Source organism: Schistocerca nitens, chromosome 9 (assembly GCF_023898315.1).
Source record: "Schistocerca nitens isolate TAMUIC-IGC-003100 chromosome 9, iqSchNite1.1, whole genome shotgun sequence".
Classification (NCBI taxonomy): domain Eukaryota; kingdom Metazoa; phylum Arthropoda; class Insecta; order Orthoptera; family Acrididae; genus Schistocerca; species Schistocerca nitens.
Window position 1 is genome coordinate 338,855,747 of NC_064622.1, and position 21,561 is coordinate 338,877,307.

The following is a 21,561-nucleotide window of genomic DNA, read 5'->3' on the forward strand; positions in this document are numbered from 1 at the left end:
ATATTCTTTGACATTAATTTCCTCACAGAAATTTGTCGCCAGGGATACATTTAGATTTACAGGTTACATGCAGAGAGAAATGGTACATTAGGATAACTTTACTATTCAGTGGTCGACATCGATTGGACAAGTATGACGAATGAAATTTTCAGTGGCCTTGTTGAAAGTACTCGTCTAACATTTGCCCTGAAGTATGATTAGAGTTTAACGTCAATTTGCAGCCAAGATCAAGTTATAATAGAAAAATCTGGAAGAAAATCACCTGTGTCCTCTCAAAAGGTTGCATCCAAAAATTCACCTTAAGCATTTTACTACAATTACGGGAAACATACATCCACGTGACCAAATAAGAGTTCATATTTTTTCCACTGAGCTACCTTCTTTAGAAAACTAAACTGGAATGGCCAGTATACACTTTTCGTATACAAAGTCATTGTCTGAACCTGAATGTGAATCCCAGGTATAAAAAGTTAATTCATTGTCTGACCGTCTACATCACGCAATAGGCGAGTGAAATAAGTATCTGTTATTGCGAGTGATGCTACAGACCAGCCGGTGCCCCGGGAGAACGTGACCACAAATATGGAGTTGCGATGTGATTCTGCATTACCGACATCACTTCGCTGAGCAAGCCTGAGATGCAGATTAAAATAGAAAGAATAATACAGGATGAATTTTCCGACTGTGGCGGAATGTGCACTGATTTTAAAAGCCCTTAAATATTAAATCTGTCCATTGGACAGGGATCCAAACCTTTTCTCGCGCACAGTTCTGTACCGACTAAGTTACCCAAGCACGACTCACTACCAGTCCTCGACGCATTACTTCCACTAATACCTCTCTTGAAGTTTGGAAGGTAGGAGACGAGATACTGGCGGAAGCAAAGCAGTGAGGCTTGGATAACTCAATCGGTAAAGCACTTGCCCCGAAAGGCAAAAGTTACAGTTTCGAGTTCCGGTTAAATACACAGATTTAATCAAGCAAAATGAGAGAGAGAGAATTATGCAAATATTGTACTCACAATATTCCAGAAATCTGTCTGCATCACTAGGTGGTGGTGGTGGTGGTTAGTGTTTAACGTCCCGTCGACAACGAGGTCATTAGAGACGGAGCGCAAGCTCGGGGTAGGGATGGATTGGGAAGGAAATCGGCCGTGCCCTTTCAAAGGAACCATCCCGGCATTTGCCTGAAACGATTTAGGGAAATCACGGAAAACCTAAATCAGGATGGCCGGAGACGGGATTGAACCGTCGTCCTCCCGAATGTGAGTCCAGTGTGCTAACCACTGCGCCACCTCCCTCGGTGCATCACTAGGAAGGAGCCACAAGCACTTCGTCTTCGCTCGGATCCGGTGATGGAAGGATTATTGAAGAAAATCAGACACAAGTGAGCAGTTTGCCACTGATATATACCGCTGTAGTTACCAGTGGATGCTGAAGGGAGCATGAGTTCTGATACTATGCATTTATGTATACTGATTCCATCAACAATAAAATAAGGATTTTAGGGCTAACGCTACAAATACGTAAGGAAGTTACTAAAAAGGATCGAAGGATGCCTTGAATCAATAGAATCAGAAGTCAAGAAGACTCATAGAGTAGATCGTTGGGCTTTATAAATATAGAGCAGAAAAACTGTGAAAGGAGGTGATCCATAAATTTTCAGCTAGTAGCTCATAGTAGCTCACGTCGTTAGTGAACGACCTTTTCTCTTTAATGATAGTGGAAGATGGAGTAACTACGTACTCTTTACTGAGCGTTCGTTGGTATTTCCTGTCAGGAGTATTAGTGCTAACTCAGCACTTAACTCTTCGTAAGAAGGATCTTGCTTTAGAGGCGCTTCATTCAGTCACGGTAACTGTTAGCTTAGTAATGCATGTGAAACTGTCGACACCTAACAATTATTATGGTGATAATGGGTCTCTTTTAGAGGTTTAAATTTTATGTATTAGTCTTAATGGGGGCAATGGCAATGATACATACTCTATTGGTTGTGCATAATGTACGAACTGTGATATTACGAATGCTGTACGCATTGAACGACGCAATTTCCATAGGCTTGGCTGTAATGACATTCTAATATAAATGTTGTATGTGTACTTATGTTTTCTTAAGTTTTACCGAAATTTAAATAAAACAATGTCAGGTTAAATATGGCAGATATGATAGATAACTTTTACATTGGTTTATTTCTTAAATGTTAGTGTCTTGTACGAGTGTTAAACTAAACTGGCCCGAAAATTTTGCAGCTTTAAGGAGTGGGTACAATTAACACATTCTGAAATCATTCTTCGCTCTGTATCCTGAGCATGCAATGAAGATTGCCAACAAGCGATTTAGAAAGAGAATTAAATTTCAGGAGAAGAAATAAAAACTTTGAGGTCTTCGCAATTTTACAAGATACAGAAAATAGTTTGTAAGATCAATTGAACGGAATGGTTACCAGGAATAAAACCTACTTAAATATGTCGGTTATTTTGGAGTACATATTTTGGTACACGGAGCTGCCATCCCTGGCAGAAATAATGGCTCCAGTCTGACTGGGAATCGAGTCGAACAGAGCCTAAACGACAGGTGCTTGAGTTCAACAACCAACTTCATAAACCATATTGTCTAGCAGGTGGTGGCAACAAACGAACAGAGGTTTCTTAATGGGTGACAGGAGAACAGTAGTTCACCCCAGATCAGGACCGGCAGCGCACCACGCGGTGTTTCGTTATCTTGTTGAAAGACGTTGCGGAGCCCTATAAAATAGAACGCAGCCACCATGGTTAACACATCCCCCTTTCTGCTGCCACGTGAAAGAAAGCCGCTAAAACGCTAGCCGTGTTGACAGTCCGTGGCTCTCAAGATGTGGCTGCAGTGTCCGTGTGGCTATTTAGGTTGCTGCAGAAAGGCGTCTTTCATTACCCAGTACGTAACTTGGCTGAACTGTCCTGCATGGCCTAGGGAACAGTGCGTCTTCTCTATCGAGTGTTAGTCATACTGGGTTGTCGAGACCCCTCCAGAACCCACTGATTCAATATTCGCTTGACAGTCGTGGGATCCTAGCCAACACTAGCAGCAATATCGCGAAATAATGAACTGCAACCTGGACAGGCCACGATAGATATGAACAACATAATAATGCTACTTCTGGATGAAAAGTCTCAGTAATTCTTCGTTACATTCAAAATATACATGGTGCAACTCCTACCCAATTCGTGTCGCTTCGCTGAAATACTAATAACTTGACTACCGAAGCGTGTAATCTGATCAAAAGTATCCGGACACCCATATGTACTGCGGAACTGACCACTAGATATCACGGAAGGCGGACCCATCATTGCAAAAGGAGGGTGGCGACAATTGTGTTGTAAGTAAAGAATCAGCAACAGCAGAATGTGTTAGACAGGAGAGCTCACAGTTCGGACGTGGACTGGTCATTGGATCTCACATTTCAGTGCTCCTGAAGCTCCTCAAATCGACTGTAAGTGATGTGATAGTTGAGTGGAAACGTGAAGGAACAGTCACTGATAAACCAAGAGGAGGCAGATCTCGTGTAGTTACAGGCAGGGACAGTCGAGTGTTGCAGTGGATAGCTTCAAAACATCGCATCAGATCAGCGGATGGGATCATTCGAGAGTACCAAAGTGCTACCACCAGTCCAGCTCCATCGCAGAGAGTATTTTTCTTTTACTTAATTGGCTTTCGGGACACTCCAATGTAGTTATCTCAAGTGTGGAGTGTCAGTTACGAAGATATGGACGTAAGGACGACACAACATCCCCTCGAGCGGAGAAAATCTTCGACCCGGCCGGGAAACGAACGAGGTTCCCTCCGGTTAGCTATCCATCTCGCTCTCTCGCTCACGACACCTCTACCGAGGCGGACTGTACTGATAGTTTGAGAGTGAGGTAAAATGGTCTAGCACCTCCTTACAAGCAACACAGTTGTGTAGTCAGTACTAAGCGACGCCAGAGGGCGCGTAAAGGGTGACAGCCCTGGATAGTGGCTGCCCTGAAACGAATGATTCGGAGTATTGACATCACTCTCCAGGCTGTGGCAATCCGATGGGAGGGACTGGCTTTGGCAAATTCCTGGAGAACCTTACCTGCCATAATTTGTAGTGCAAACAATGAAGTACAGAGGACGTGGCGTATACAGGGTGACACAGAAAAACGGGAACATTTCCACATTCCAATAACACTCGAAGTGATGAAGGAAAGAAATGGCATTCATAGTAATTGAAACTTTACAACTTTGCCATTTACGAAACATTGATGGCATTTATCATTTTTCTTTTTAGATTACGTCCTTTAGATGGCATCTTCCTGTGCGAATACATTCGTGGAATCTGCTGTTGAGATTCCTCATTGACCGCTGCAACATCTCATATGGGATACTGTGAATTGCCTCCAGAATTCCCTGTTTTAACTCATCCAGGGTTCTTCTTCGAAACGTGTACACTTTGCTCTTGAGGCAGCCCCACAAGAAAAAAATCACAAATGGATGTATCTGGCGACCTAGGCGGCCAGGGAATGTTACCGAATTGTGAGATCACACGGTTGCCAAACAATTCTCGCACATATGCCATTGAATCAAAATGGAAATGAGCGTTTGGTGTCGTTGGCCGGGAGGTCCCTTGCTGGGCAGGTCCGACCGCCTTGGTGCAGGTCTTATTACATTCGGCGCCACATTGGGCCACCTGCGCGCCGGATGGGAATGAAATGATGAAGAAGACAACACAACACCCTGAGCGGAAAATATCTCCGACCCAGCTGGGAATCGGACCCGGGCCCGTTGGACGGCAATCCGTCACGCTGACCACTCAGCTAATATATATACGTTTTTGTTCGTTCTTGATCGTTGGGTTTGGTCGTTGCGGACGTCACATGACATCCGTTAAAGTTCGTTTGTTGACCCTTCCACTCAATTTTTTATTGCAGAGGCCAACCAGCTCGGTGACCGTAGACGCTGAGCTACCGTGCCGGCGCTGTCGGGGCGGAGACATATGCCATTGATTGCCGTGCAGTGTGTGTTGTCGCTCCGTCCTGTTGAAACCAAGCTTGTTCAACATTTGGAAAGTTGTTCAGTGCATGTGTAACGAAAGTTCGTAACATGTCCATGTAACGATCGGCATTGACAGTTATTGTGTTTCTCTGTTCATTTGCGAGACAATACGTTCCGATAATCCCATGTGATGAAACACCATATCATACTGTCACTTTACTAGCGTGTAAAGGGCGCTCATGAACGTCATTAAGATTTGTGTTTGCCCTATCAGAGTGGTTCTGTTCATTCACATAACCTGTGAGATGAAAATGTGCCTCATCTGACATCCACAACTTGTTTAGAAATTCATCGTCATTGTTTGCTTTTCTTATCGTTTGTTGACAGAATCTTAATCGTAACCGGTAATCGTTATCATTCAATTATTGCACCATCCGTAGTTAGTAAGGATGAAATTTTAAATCAAGATAGAAAATTCTGCCAACACTCTTCCGGGACGTTCCAACCATTGCTGCTAGCTTACGAAATGAACGCCGTGGGCTCCGTAAGACAGACTCGTGTACAACATCAATTTTCGCTGGAGAGCGCACACTTCTTTGTCTTCCTCTTGGTTTCTACTAGAGGGCAGATCCGGTCTGCTCAAAGTTATTAATCCAACATTTTATCGCGTGTGTCGACGGAACGGAATCATGACGTCCTAAATTATAAAAAAGTCCAAACTCCCTCTGCGCCGCTCCCAACTGTCATTGTTTTTATAAAACATTTTTATGGCTAACATACGCTGTTGTCCATTCAACTGATCCATGATTAATGAGATGGCGAACTGTTTACTCGCTAACTGTCACCAACCCGCAGTGCTGCCACCTGCCCAGGGCTGTCACTACTCATTTCAAACATTCACGTTATTCTCTGTCATCCTGTAGTATGAGATGGTTTTTTTTCCCTTTAGTTCTTGGCCAGACACTAAATGAGGAACGAAACGAACACATTTGAGAGCGTTGTACACTGTGTACAGTAGAGGAAGAGTTCGGAGACGGTGACTATTGGTGTCAGCATAACAACGAGCGGGTCTTAAAGCAGCATCTACGAGGCAATGATTTGTGGACAGTATCAGTCCTGAAATGGGGTGACCTGCTGAGAGTCCCGACCTAACATGTTGAAACACATGTAGGATGAGTTACAGTGACGACTTCACTACAGACCCCAGCGAACAATATCACTACATTCTCAAGTTTTAGCTTTTAAAGAACAGTGGGCAGCCATTCCTCAACAGAAATTCACTTGCCTCATTAAATGTGCCCCCAACATAATCAAGCCATCATAAAGGCTTTTTTTTTCGTTGCTCTAGTAAAGGCCCGTGCAGAACTTTAAAATCCTCTGATGTCAGTTTAATTTTTAACCCTAAGTCGCGGAATACCCTCTATACAGGGGATGGGAAACTGTAGACTGAGAAATCCACGATACATCTAATATACAAGGGTATCGATTTGACCGCAACATCTGAACTAACGGGAACAGCTGCAGCACGGAGAGCTCCACCGCAGCGGACGTGCTGTGGCTGCCACAACCGCAGCTTGCTGTAAGCCACAGGAGACACGCCATTCATTACGCCTGATCGCTGAAGTCATGGTGGCTGTGAGGGCGGCGGAAGTGACATTACGAGTACCTCAGCTTCGTTTCGCTTCTGTTCACATGCAGTGTTCCGACTTGGCGCTTCATGGTGACCTTCACTGTACTTGAAAGCAGGCTACAGATATTATTCGACGACATTGTGCCTCTGTTTCTCCCGACTTCTCCATCCGGCATGGTACCAAAGTGGTAAAAAAACTGGTCTCACATTAAGAGCACGGACGTTCAAAGCCCCACCCAGACACCGAAATATAGGTTTCGTGTAACCTCCTTAAGCTGCTATGTAGCAACCATTTGAAACGGACATGGCTGACGTCCTTCCTCATCAGAGCTGGTTCTCCGATCGATTTTTATATGTTTCCAAAACTTAAAGATCACCTTCGAGGAGTTCAGTTTGATAGTTATGTAGGAATGCAGGAAGAGATGAGGCTGTGGCTCTTTCAGTAGCATAACAACAAACTGGTCTCTCGTTAGTAGAAATGTTTCCTTCACCAGAGAGGCTATATCGCGGTCAGTGATGGATACATGAAGAATAAAGATACAGAATGTTAATAATGTAGGTTTTCAGAATGAGATTTTCACTCTGCAGCGGAGTGTGCGCTGATATGAAACTTCCTGGCAGATTAAAACTGTGTGCCCGACCGAGACTCGAACTCGGGACCTTTGCCTTTCGCGGGCAAGTGCTCTACCAACTGAGCTACCGAAGCACGACTGACGCCCGGTACTCACAGCTTTACTTCTGCCAGTACCTCGTCTCCTACCTTCCAAACTTTACAGAAGCTCTCCTGCGATCCTTGCAGAACTAGCACTCCTGAAAGAAAGGATATTAATCTGCCAGGAAGTTTCAATGTAGGTTTTATTTAAAAAGCTTTGAGACTTTTCACATAAGAAAATCGGACGGATTATTTTTCAGCATGCCCTTGTACAAAGACCTTCACTGGCTTCTGTGTGCTAATTTCAAGAGAATAAGCCTGTTACTGACCTTACAAAGCGGGTATACCCAACATCTTTGTTTCTTGTGTTAACGGAGCAGTCGAGCAAAGAGTGATCACTGGCAACGGAAATAAAAACCACTCCGAACATCTGTCTCCTGGCTCCATGAATGTCAAACATGAGCCGCTTGTAGAACGTTATAAAATACGGCTCCCTCCATTGGTCATTAAATTAAGTATTAATTCCCTGTTTGTGGTGCAATTCATAAGACTGGTACTGCCTTAAAATATATCTGCACGTCATTTACAAGTGTGAGCTTCGAAAAACTTGCACCTAACAAATGTACTGGACCCCATAAAAGGAAGTTAATGTACGATCCAGAGTTTGAGAATACTACGACAGAATTCGGAAACACTGAAATCTTTCTGGCTTACGACATGGGTCCACAGTCCAAGGAAATGGTTCACGAACTTCTTGAAAACTTGAAAATTCATGGATGCAACATGAGTGTTAAGTTGCGTTTTTTACCTGGTCGCATAGACCGTTTTCCTCACAATCTTGTTTGCACTACTGATGAACGTGGTGTACGCTTTCACCAAAAGTAAAAGAGCATAAAAAGGTTATTGAGCTTGGTCCGTTAATATGACGGCCTAGTATTGTTGGGCTGTGGAAAGAGACACCGCCTCTAGATAAGGTTATGGCAGATGGCTAAGTGAAAAAGCTCTTCTTTAACCAGTTGAAAACTGAATATACCGTTTGTTTCTTGAAAATTATTAACAGTTGTGAACTAATTTGTAAGAATTAATATGATACACTATATATGAAGAATTAATGTGTTACACTATATACGAAGTGTAACTAAAACGATGTGCGACTGCGTAAATTATTGCCAATTCCAAGAAAATGTGACGTGATGGCGAGAAACTGATAACATATTTGCTTTCAGCGACCCAAACGTATGAGGAAACGTTATTCAAAAACCAAACTTCACATAAAAGATTTTAAAATGTAGCGGTGGGTTGTAACTCCTCTTTTCCATGTGGGCGACACACTACACGCATACTTTGCACTTTGTAGCAAGAACCTATGACAGTAAAACTGAGACATATAATCACATTTGCTGAAATACACTCTAAAACAAAACAAATACGACTCGCCACGAATGGCATATCCGAATCGGACTAAAATTGCTATATTTGATGTGCATGTACAGACACACAAATTACTGAAATTTCAGAAAAATTGGATAATTTACACAGGAGAAAGACCTTCGCAAATTAAGCTAGTCTAATACGTGTTGCTCCACCTCTGGGTCTTATGCAAACAGTTATTCGGCTTGTCACTGATTGACAGTGTTGTTGTATGTCTTCTTGAGCAATATCGTGCTGCATTCCTTCCCATTGGTGCGTTAGATTGTCAAAATCCCAAGTCGACTCGAGAGCCCTGCCCATAATGCTCCACACGTTATCTTCCGGAGAGATACCAGCGCCCTTTGGCAAGCACGAAGAGTTGAAATTCACGTCATGTGCAGGCGGGCGTTATCTTGCTGAAAGTTAAGCCCATGATTGCTTCCCACAAAGGAAAACAAGACGAGACTCAGAATCGCATCGACATCGCTGCGCTGTAGGGGTGCAGCGGATGACAAACAAAAGGATCCTGTTATGAAAAGAAGTGGGACCCCAGAGCATCACACCCGCTTGACAGGCTCCATGGCGCGTGACAGTCACATTGGCATCTCACTGCTTTACACGGTGTCTCCAGACACTTCTTCAGACTGTAATCTCGTTGACTGAATTGTCAGTGATGAGTCCCGCTTTGCACTGAACACTTAACCCCAATGGCTAACGAAGACGTGTGTGGAGACGCCCTGGACAGCGATGGGCTACCAACCTACTGTCGCCTGCCACACGGCGCAACAACCTAGACTGCTATTTCTTTTCATAGCAGGATCCCTTTGGTTGTCATTCAATGCGCTTTCACAGCACAGTGGTACGTCGACGATTCTCCACGGCCCGTTTCGCTGCCCTTCATGACAAGCCATTCTGGCTACATTTCTGAAAGGTAATTTCCACCCACACACGGCGAGAGATCCTACTGCTTGTCTTCGTACCGCCCGCCGCTGTGGCCGAGTGATTCTAGGCGCTTCAGTCTCGAACCGCGCGACCGCTCGTCGCAGGTTCGAATCCTGCTTCGGACATGGATGTGTGTGATGTCCTTAGGTTAGTTAGGTTTAAGTAGTTCTAAGTTCTAGGGGACTGATGACCTCAGATGTTAATTCCATAGTGCTCAGAGCCATTTGAACCATTTGTCTTCGTACTTGGCAAACTCTGCCTTCTCCCCAGCTGAGAACGTTTGGATCATTACGGTCAGGGTCCTCTGTTTCGCCACGGGTTGAAGACGCTCACCACATCACTCCTCGAACACCCGATAAAATAGTGCAGTTTCCGAAATGCTCGTGCCGAACCTCCGCGCCAACACAGTCTGTTCTCGGTCAGACTCCGATGGATTGCGCCTTCCCCACTCTACACACGAACAGCACTCTCATTGATACTACATACACCGTGCGTGTGTGTGACTAGGAATCAATCGTCGCCAGGTGACGCAGCTATCACCTGGACGTGTTTATATCGATATTATGTCCGAGCATGTTCACATCTAATCTGCTAGATTTTTTTTTTTCGAAGGAGGTACAGACATTAGCCACAATTTGGGCACTGAAATAATTTAATGGCGAAAGTGGAAAATTCGTGACGGAATAGGTTCCTCCATTACGCGAGCGGTTAGCATAGGCGTTTCGGCTATCCGAGCTAGCTTTACATCAAAACAAAATTCTCAACTTATCGCGTGGTGCTAAGCAGCTTCCCTGTCCGTTTAGCTCAATGTCCAGTTGCGGCTGTCGACGCTACTTCCCTCGAAATATTGATAGTTACGGCTGCTGTATCAAAAATAGCTGGCAGAGCACACACTGCACATACGCTGTATATCTTTGTATTTGATTTGGGCAATGAATCATTACTGTGATCTACATGCAGTACACGAATGTGTCTCTGATGTTCTATATGAAGTTAAGTAATAGAAACGATTTGTTTTAAATTTCGTATATATTCTGAATACAGCAATCAAACTGTCAGTACCTTCCGGTAAACAATTTCTTTGTAGTGTTCCCTATCATGATACTCTGTTTGTTACTGAACAAACAGTTAGTTAAATATAATTTAATAATAGTGAACCTTCTCTTACTACTACGATGAAATGACAGAACGACTATATTGTCGGCAAGAGTTCCCCTCGCGAAAGTGGCCAGACCGAAGTTTAAACTGGACGGTTATGCGTCGCAGGTGCGCCAAACTGTGTCTACGATGAGCTGTGATGTTCGGTCCTCATAGAAGACTAACATTGTAACCGAGCGGGTAGGCTGTGAAACTGTGAGGTCGACATCAGAGAGAACGAGTTACAGTTTACGTAACGAGTTAATGGCATTTACTTCCTTATTATCGAAGTTGAAGCGTCCGGATACTTGATAAGGTGATTTACGCTCAATTTCAGTACCGCTTTGAGAAGCTCTCTCCTCGCAAATGTCGGGAAATACGTGACACAAAGCACGGAAACTGCCTTGAGCGAGAGTGACTGAATGTAGGGCAAAATCGTGTGGTGTAAGGCAGAAGAGATTCAACATTGCTAACATATTTTAGACGGTATTAGTCCTGTATTAAATGTACGTAATTTTCTAAACACTGGCTATCGAATGAGTAGAAGTGTAATGGGCAATTAGTTAACAATACCACCAGTGCTATAATTAGCTCGTGGTGGGTATTTATAAGTGTCAACTGCTCTCACACGTGCAAAACACCTTTACGATATTACCCTCGCTGTTATTCACTTGTAATAAATAGGTATAGTCTCTTACTGCTAAAGTACAATTCTTCTACGAGAGAGCTTTGTTATTACCAATTGCATTAATACCAATTATATTTACAGCGGATATTATTCCTTAAGCAAATGCACAGGTATCAAAAAGAGCTGTAAAAGTGTACCTGGCCTTCTGCACGATGCTAGTTCTCAAAGTAGCCTACACCTACCTCCGTCGCCTCCAGCGGCTATTGGCCACGTTAGTTTTTACGCTCATTAATGCACGCTGATGACAGGGTAAGAGTAGGAAAAAATCCACGTGAGGGCTCACGTGTCCTATAATACCATGGCATTATAATGATCCTACTGCAGGTGTGGGCTTATTTATATGGGATGAAATCAGGCCCCTTAAGACCTCTTCACACACATTAGTGACGCGACAATCCCGTGACAGGCTGGTCACTACACCGCTCGCGATGACACAGTGACTCTTCTTTCATAGCGGTCGGAGTTTCTTCCAGGGCATGTGGCAGTGCACTTGGCGGGCTGGGATGGCGAAGTCTCGGACCTCGACCTCACGCTGATCGCTATGATTCTGCATGAAGAAAAAGAAGGAGAAGAAGAAGAAGAGGAAAATGGAAGTGGGTTCATCAGGCGTGGAACAATAGGTGAACAGAAGGGAAATTTGCTACAGTGAATTGACGGCCGATGGAACAAAGTTTTATAAATATTTCAGAATGTCAGAAAATTCATTTCTGTTACTATGGAAGTTCACCTGAAAACGCAAAACGCACGCTGGAGAAAAACTGTCGCACTAAGAGATCGGTTCACCGTTTGCTTGATAATACACTGTGGCAGTTAATTGGTAATTAAAAGTATGAAATCAACATCTATCATTATTGGCTTCTGTTGCATAGAGTGCATTCTTCTGTTTCGCGCGGTACTGATTGATTACCGCTTAAGCCACTTCTGAAATCTTCGTTTGTTAAATCCCTGCTATCTACCTATTTTCAGATGTTGGGCTGCTGGAGATGCGCTAGACACGATTCCATTTTGTTACTGCACTGGGCATAGTACGGGTCACAAGATCGTACGAGAAACCTGTAAGAACCACGGGCAATATGATGGAGGAGTTGGTGTGGAAGAAAATCGTTGAAGCTTGTTTTGAAATGGGGCATTTTTCCGAACTCTATAGGGGATCTGAACAGGAAACACGTTTCTCTTTAGGCTCCTTCGAACACTGGATCATTGTTCTTTAATTACACAAAGACATTCTTCATAAATTTGTTTCCCCTTGTAGGCGCTCAAACTAACTATGTTGCTCTGATTTCAGGACATATGGAAAGATAGTGTTACAGATAGAGCCAGCACTGTCACACAATAAGATTTTACCTAGCTCATAGTATTCACTGACGTAAAATCAGAAATATACATGAGCGTATTTACTAGTTTTTTCTACTTCTCCTCCTGTATTATTGCAGAATTCTTCAACTCTGTGTTCATGCACTTTTTTGGGATTGCAGGGGCCATATAATACAGGAGAGTTGCACATTATTTCACTAAGTCTTTTGTCATTCATCTTTATGACGATGAATTGATGCACGGCAACACAACACCTGACAGTGCCGCAGCCGTGAAGTGAAAACTATCGGCCGGAAGAAATACGGCAATCACGGTACGACGTCGGCAGGAGCATGGTTTTCAGTGTCAGGTCACGCCACGGGGTGAGTGTGAAAACAGTCCTTTAAAGGAATAGAACAATACCTTCAAACACGTCGCTGGTAAAAATGGCCAGTGACGGAACTATCGTGTGACTGATGTTTGTGCACCGGCCTTTGTCTTCTATCGGCATCACAAACGAATGATACGGGAACCAAATATCCAACCGCGTACACTCTCTTTTTTTGCCTTCAGCATCCTTCATGTGATTTGCACTTTGTACCTCAGTAGTACCAAGCACGAATCTCCCGCTCCCGTGTTGTTTCAACAGTTTCTATGACGAATCTGCAGACATGGAAGTGTTCGTATGCCCTATAGGTCATCTGAGCTGGGGTCTACTTAGCACATGGACACGCCAGTAAACGAGATGTAGACGATCAGTGCCCAACTTCGTGGAGTTTCAGTGATCTCCCGGTGGCAGTTGAGCCATCATGGGTCATAGTGGCTTCGTGAATCCTTCCGTGGCTCGCACAATCCACTCTATAAAGTGTTATCGTTTACTTATTGCGGAAGCTGTTAGTAAACGATATTTTGTAGGCTTCTTTGATGCAGTTGACCGTGCATGTCCTAAACAATGCGTGTAGTTTGTCTTGAAGCGACATGACTGAGAAGAGAGCCCTATGGAGCGGCTCTCTGAGATTTCCTACATCCGTTTACGATATGAAGGTCAGTGACCGACATCAGTTACCTGAAGCAAGACAACTGAACTCTCAAAAAAAAGTCAGAACATTTAAATGTTTGCAGTTTATTATCAATTTCATTGGTAATTCACCACGTAGCGTATTTGGATGTATTTCTAATTTCGCTGGTTTTAATCTCACTAGCGGCAACCTTTTTTTACTTTTTGTCGAATTCGGTATTTATTGAGAATTTACCATTAAAAAAACCTTTTTTTCGTTTATAAACATGCTGCTGCGTGGTCTTCGACAAGAGGCTTCTTCAGCTCTAAGTAACGGCAACCTACATCTACATCTACTTCTTTGACTTGCTGAGTGTTCTCATCGCTTTGTCTCCCTCCACAGTTTCTACCGCTCCTGCTCCCACAGGGAAAAAAAAAAAAAAAAAAAAAAAAAAAAAAAAAAAAAAACCTGTCTTGTCAATAAATTCCTTCTTTAATCAAGTGGCGCCTTACATTTCTTATTTCTTTTCCCCTCGAATTCGAATGGTTTCAATATCTCCTCATTACTACTTGCACATTACTATTTACGACACATTAAGTATAAAATATAATCCACGAAACAGTACACCAAATACCTCCTACTTCTAGACAGCGAGCTGTCTTACGAATGTATTAACTTTTTCCATTTCAGGAAAATATATTTCTTGTTGTAACTGACAGTTTGCAATTTCTCACAACACAAATTTTATTGATGTAAGTTCACAAGGTTGAGGACTGAATAAACGAACGAAAGGTAACAATAACGAAAAATGTCTCTTAATTATGGCAAACAAAAGTTCACTTCTTATTTTCCACAAAGGTTCGTGGTAACACACACACACACTAGTAACAGCCCAATTCCGAGACGAAGACGTAATCTTCGACGGTTGCAGTACATGCGGTCGGCATCCGGCGTGAACTGAACTTTGGGCCTGGTTCTAGCCCCTAAATAGCTGTTTCCAGCCAGTCAGATTCGGCGTAGTGATACTTCCTGCAGGCAGTGGCTTGAGCTCCCACTGCAGGAAGTAGTGCTCGTAATGTCTGTCTCCATTATCTTGTGTGCAAATAGCCGTTGTTTACCATAGTGCTTTTGGTACGCCTTAGCCATAGACAACCTCATCCTCTGTAGTGTTATACGGGTTGCCGGCCCTCAGGGGCTACCTTTGCTCTGGTATAACATTTCTAATGTGGGCATCAAATTTAAATTTGTTTCATACAACTAATAGTTAAAATTAAAAATATGTTTGGAGTAAACTATAATGATTCAGTAGTTGTTAATTAACATTTACATTGTTAACAAATATGGAACTAAAAGAGAAGTATAGGTTATCTACTAGAAAGATCTTAAAACGTGAATTAGAAACGAAATGGTGCTGGCGGTACTGCACGCAAAATGATGGCCAACAGCATAAAATAAGATACTTACTGCAATTGAATTCGCTGAAGAAAGTCTCACAGTGAGGTGGCCGTGGTCGGAAGCCTGCAACAGCAGAAAGAACAGGCTGTAGTGTGAAACATCTGGACAGCCAGAAGATAATGGCAGTTTAAATTTGGTCATATACTCTAGCACTTTCCTGTCGTTGCACGGGCGGAATTTTAAATATCTTTAATGACTGTGAAGCAATTACTGTTACTGTGACCACATAAATGAAGAATTTAATAGTGCCTTTCAAGCATTCACAGTAGGCCCCTATTCTCAATTGAAGAAGATCCATCTTAATCCATCTAACATTTTTCAACCCATAAAATTTTATAATGTTACTGTAACCGTAATTAAAATATACCAAAGTACAAAAAGTTAAAGATCAAATAGAGTTCCAAGATAGCGAAAATACCTAGATAGTTTACTCAAAAAATTTCTCAGATACACGAAAATAAGTCACTGTATTCAATCACACCAACCCTAAACCAAAAAATGAATCAAATCCATATCATAGCATATCAATTAAACGAGCCTGCTGCACCGGTTCTCACTTTCATCACGCAAAAGAGACGAATGCTAATGGCAGCCAATAAAATACGACTTAGGCGCAACAAACACTGCAGACATCAAAATTCGCCTTAAAAACCTGCAAGACAACAAATATATACACATATACAGGGTGAGTCACCTAACATTACCGCTGGATATATTTCGTAAACCACATCAAATACTGACGAATCGATTCCACAGACCGAACGTGAGGAGAGGGGCTAGTGTAAATGGTTAATACAAACCATAAAAAAATGCACGGAAGTATGATTTTTAACACAAATCTAGGTTTTTTTAAATGGAACCCCGTTATTTTTTTATCACATCTGAACATATAAACAAATACCTAATCAGTGCCGTTTGTTGTACTGTAAAATGTTAATTACATCCGGAGATATTGTAACCTAAAGTTGACGCTTGAGTACCACTCCTCCGCTGTTCGATCGTGTACATCGGATAGCACCGAATTACGTAGGGATCCAAAGGGAACGGTGATGGACCTTAGGTACAGAAGAGACTGGAACAGCACATTACGTCCACATGCTAACACCTTCTTATTGGTCTTTTTCACTGACGCACATGTACATTACCATGAGGGGTGAGGTACACGTACACACGTGGTTTCCGCTTTCAATTACGGAGTGGAATAGAGTGTGTCCTGACATGTCAGGCCAATAGATGTTCAATGTGGTGGCCATCATTTGCTGCACACAATTGCAATCTCTGGCGTAATGAATGTCGTACACGCCGCAGTAATCTGGTGTAATGTCGCCGCAGGCTGCCACATTACGTTGTTTCATATCCTCTGGGGTTGTAGGCACATCACGGTACACATTCTCCTTTACCGTACTCCACAGAAAGAAGTCCAGAGGTGTAAGATCAGGAGAACGGGCTGGCCAATTTATGCGTCCTCCACGTCCTATGAAACGCCCGTCGAACATCCTGTCAAGGGTCAGCTTAGTGTTAATTGCGGAATGTGCAGGTGCACCATCATGCTGATATCACATACGTCGACGCGTTTCCAGTGGGACATTTTCGAGAAACGTTGGCAGATCATTCTGTAGAACCGCGATGTATGTTGCAGCTGTTTGGGGTCCTGCAATGAAGTGAGGACCAATGAGGTGGTCGCCAATGATTCCGCACCATTCATTTACAGTCCACGGTCGCTGTCGTTCTACCTGTCTGAGCCAGCGAGGATTGCATATTCCGTAGATTCACTGCCCCGTGGTTTGTGAAACCCGCTTCATCGGTAAACAGGTAGAACTGCAACGCATTCTCTGTTAATGCCCATTGACAGAATTGCACTCGATGATTTAAGTCATCACCATGTAATAGCTGATGTAGCGACACATGAAACGGGTGAAAGCGGTGACGATGCAGTATGCGCATGACACTACTTTGACTCAGTCCACCGGCTCTCGCAATGTCCCGTGTACTCATGTGTGGGTTCAAGGCAACAGCAGCTAACACACCAACTGCACCCGCTTCTCCTGTGACGGGCCTGTTACGGACCCGTTTGCGTGCTACGACCATACCTGTTGCATACAGTTGGCGGTAGATGTTTTGCAATGTGTGGCACGTTGGATGCTCTCTGTCCGGGTACCGTTCTGCATACACCCTGCAGGCTTCAGCTCCATTTCGTCGACACTCGCCATAGATGAGTATCATCTCCGCCTTTTCAGAGTTCGAATACACCATGGTCACAGTTCCTACAACACTCCACTATCACAGACGTCTGGTAACACGGTGTACTACAGTTGGTCTGCGTGCGGAGACGAATGCAGAATAACAATAGCAGCAAGCGCTACATGCGGACACTGCGACAGCTAGACCAAACCACAACAGTGCACTACAGTCACACTCGTAAACACGGTCGTCATCGTTAACATATCCCTGCGGATGCTGCTCGCCGACCGTGGCCCGTGTTTGTTACAACACGCAACTGAACGTCGGAGGTTTCAAGCGTCAACTTTAGGTTACAATATCTCCGGATGTAATTAACATTTTACAATGCAACAAACAGCACTGATTACGTATTTGTTTATATGTTCAGTTGTGCTAACAAAACTAACGTGGTTCCATTTAAAAAAACGTATGTTTGTGTTAAAAAACATACTTCCGTGCATTTTTCTATGGTTTGTATTAAACAATTACACTAGCCCCTCTCCTCACGTTCGGTCTGTGGAATCGGTTCGTCAGTATTTGATGTGGTTTACGAAATATATCCAGCGGCAGCGTTAGGTGACTCACCCTGTATACCTGTCAAAGAGTTGTCAATTTTAAAAACAAAATGCTAAATGTTAACGAAGAACAGATTTTAGCAAAAGGTTTAGAACCAAACGCATCCCTGCAACAAATGAACAACAGCTAGAAATCTGAGTACTAACGTAAATACAGGGTTACTAGACTATTAATAAAAGAAGAAATTAAAAACAGAGAAACGCCAACTAATAAAGAAAAAGCTTGATATTAAAAATAATGATCATCAACTATAACTTGAAAATCTAAAGAAGAAATCGCAAGCAGGTAATGCAATTCTAACAAAATCGGGCAAAAATAATACTGTAGTTCTTATAGCAACAAAGGAATATATAGAGAAACAGAGGAATTCAACAGCAAAACAACATAAAGATGTAAAAACGCAATGCAAAAAACTGATTGCAAGTACAGTATGTTAAAAACACTCTTCAAAACGTAGTGCGTACATTTTCAGACAGATGGAGACAGAGACTGGTTCAAAAAAGTCCAAGACACACAACGCGAGATGCCAGTCCAGAATCATAATAACTTCTACACACCTAACGTCAAGTGCAAACACTGCTCACCCAATATTGTAAAATTGAAAGTTATAGGATAGTAAGAAATAACACTAACCTAATAATGGTGATGTAAACACACATTTTTAGTAGCTGCATAGATGAATTTCAGACGCTTTTAGAAATTGTGAAATACTAATGAATGACTATGGTTACACAAATTTAAAATGTGATCCTTAAAAAGTTCGACTGCACCTCTTAGACATTTTTTAATTATAATAAATAGTACGTTTGTATTGAAGACGTGAACAAGTACCTCAGAACGGAACTTGTATAATTTAGTGTTTATTTGAACTCTAGACATAGATACGTGATTCTCATGAAACACTACGTAATAAAAATTAAGAACTGCTTCTAATTTTTTCATTAAATTCCTTGAAACATAATTATCACTTGCAGAATCGTCTTCTTACAAATAAGACAGTACTGGATCAGTTGACAGAAAATTCAAATAACGTCCGTTACCTCACGTAACTTTTGATATATAAGGTATTTGAAATAATTTGAGGACTTACTGTGAAAGAAATAGACAAACTGGAAATGATGGCTGTGTATACATTAAAAGAAAAAGAATTCAAAGAATCTGTGAAAGGTGCTTTGAAGATATCTGTGTGATGTCGCTACTCTTTTCAGAAAGGAAATTAGAATTCAGCTAGAAGCAGCCGCCATGAACCTTTCTCTTGTTGATCCACCAGTCATTGACATTTCCGATGTCTCGATTGCAGCACCCAGAGAGCGCTGAAACAAGAGGCCCAAAGCATTAATGCTGCTGGTCTCTGCAGACTAATAGGAAGCGGAAAGTTATGGCTCTGAGGTCTTAAAATCAGAGTACTCCTAAAATATAGATCCGCTTTTGCCCTCAAAAACTACTCGTTCAGTCCTCATCGAATCATAATTACTTTCGTACCATGTGGCTCATATTGGGAATTTCTCACTATGATGTAGAATATGCCAGTTAATCTGCAAATGTAATTCATTTTTTCAGGGGATATGTGACTACAGATTTTCATGAAAATTTCATGTTTAAAGTATGGTGTGCATTCAAAGTATACTTACATTGCTTAATGGAAGTATACGTACAAACAAACACACAAATATTATCCATTTAATAAGTTTGCGTTATTGGCGCAAAATATGAACAGAGCCGTTTTGCCTCATGCACAGGAAAATTTCTATAGCAGGAGGACGAAACTAATAAAGCGTCTTTAAAACTTGATGTGGAAAATTACAGTACTAAGAAATAACTAATGTATAATCAACATTTCCGAAAGATAGTTCTGCACATTTGCACTGAAGTCACAGAATTAGTGGACAATGTTACGTTTTCAGAGTAGCTGTCGACGACAACTAAATACATAGGAAATTCAATAAAAATATATGCGAAAATGTTTGGAGTGCCTCCAGCAAGCTACATATTGTTGAACGTTTTAAAATTTTCACTCGAATGGATTACTCAAGGAAATTTCTGACTTGCAGCTAGGCGTCAATCACTGTGAAATATTGCCTGGTGGCGAGCTGAAACTAGTCCCCTGATTTGAATAAAGCCTGTATCGCTCAATGTTGTGGAGATACAAACTACACCCAGGAACTGTCACTCTCAATGTCATGCAAACGTTTGGCAGAATGCGTAAGAATCTATCTGGAACTGTCCTTAACGACAATTCATTGGTTGACCCTCTTTACATTATATTGGATAATCTCTCGCAAAAATGTGTTTAAGTACGGGCTTACCTAATATGTTTCTATAAATTATTGAAATTATAGCGAGATTTAGTATTATAATGATATTTATTGATTTAAGGCACAAATAAATCTAGTCTTCAGATACTGTTACAATGCATGACTACTCGAATATACGACAAGTACAACAGGTTTGCATGAGTAATTAGTTGTGACAGTTGAAATGGGTGCCTATCAACTTATTGTAGTTCCCTTCCCTGTTCATGAGTGGGCTGATTATCCTAACAGATAGCTAATTGCCTAACTTGTGGCTATTGATCGAGGAACAGGACTCAACTATAAAATTCCACATGCAAATTAGATCTGCTTTGGGCGCTGTTTGGGCAGACGTGGTAAAGAGGGCCATCATATTAAATGAGTCTCTGCTTTGCGGGGGCTGCCAAATACTTTACCACACTCCGTGCTCGATTGGTGTGGATTCTGCTATCAGCGATGGGCTGCACTGCAAACTGCAATGAGAACTAAACATAGCGTGTTGGTTTTCTCGGGAGGCGTCTTCATTAATTAAAACTCCCACTCTAAGAGCCAACGCCCTCTTAGCCCGGAAGTTTTAATTAATGCAGTCAGAACTGCTGACCACGCCTAACATCTGCGGCCATGGGCAATATTCCGATAAGATGCGATATCGAATCCGAGTTATGCTGATCCCCGAAACGTTTCTCTCCACAAAGTCCTATATAATACGCCGACTCCACTTAGCCCACCGTCCCAAATATTGCTCGGTGCCAGATCTAAGACCAATCACAAGTGTACGAAACACCATGCACCACCCCTCCAAAATACCACGAAAAATCCTACTCAAATTGAAACGTTTGCCGCCTAAAGCTAGGGGTGCCTTGTTACATTCAATAAGCATCACGCACTGTCCCGAAATTAACTTGCTTCTTTTAACTGCACACAGAAGACTGCGGTGTCGGAAGCATAACTGACAGCAAAATAAAGTGTGTACGTGCGACGCTTGCTTCTCCGACGCCTCGGTGTCACCCAGCTTCGATTCCAGGAACGCATCCGTTCTGACCCAGGAGCGTACTGGCAGATTCCAATCAAATCAACACTGGCTTCCCTCCGCGCGAGAGAACACTAAGGGCCCTTTCAAAGGGGGCACCCCCACCTACCACTATTGTCATCTGGGCCCGACCTTCCTGGAACCCAGCTGGCCCGGCCACGTGCATCACTGCCTAGCACGCCTCTCCTACACCGAAAGTACACCAACGGATCTTTGTAAATAGTGAATGTAGCTAGATCCGTCACCTA

General features: G+C 42.6%; 1 long non-coding RNA gene across 1 annotated transcript in view; it reads right to left on the bottom strand.

Annotated features, from left to right (window-relative positions):
* LOC126203988 (uncharacterized) overlaps nucleotides 1-21,561 on the bottom strand; it is a 214,812-nt gene that overhangs the window by 49,994 nt on the left and 143,257 nt on the right. Inside the window, exon 3 of the long non-coding RNA XR_007540440.1 lies at nucleotides 15,206-15,259. This is a non-coding gene — a long non-coding RNA (uncharacterized LOC126203988). The remainder of the gene's footprint in view (nucleotides 1-15,205; nucleotides 15,260-21,561) is intronic.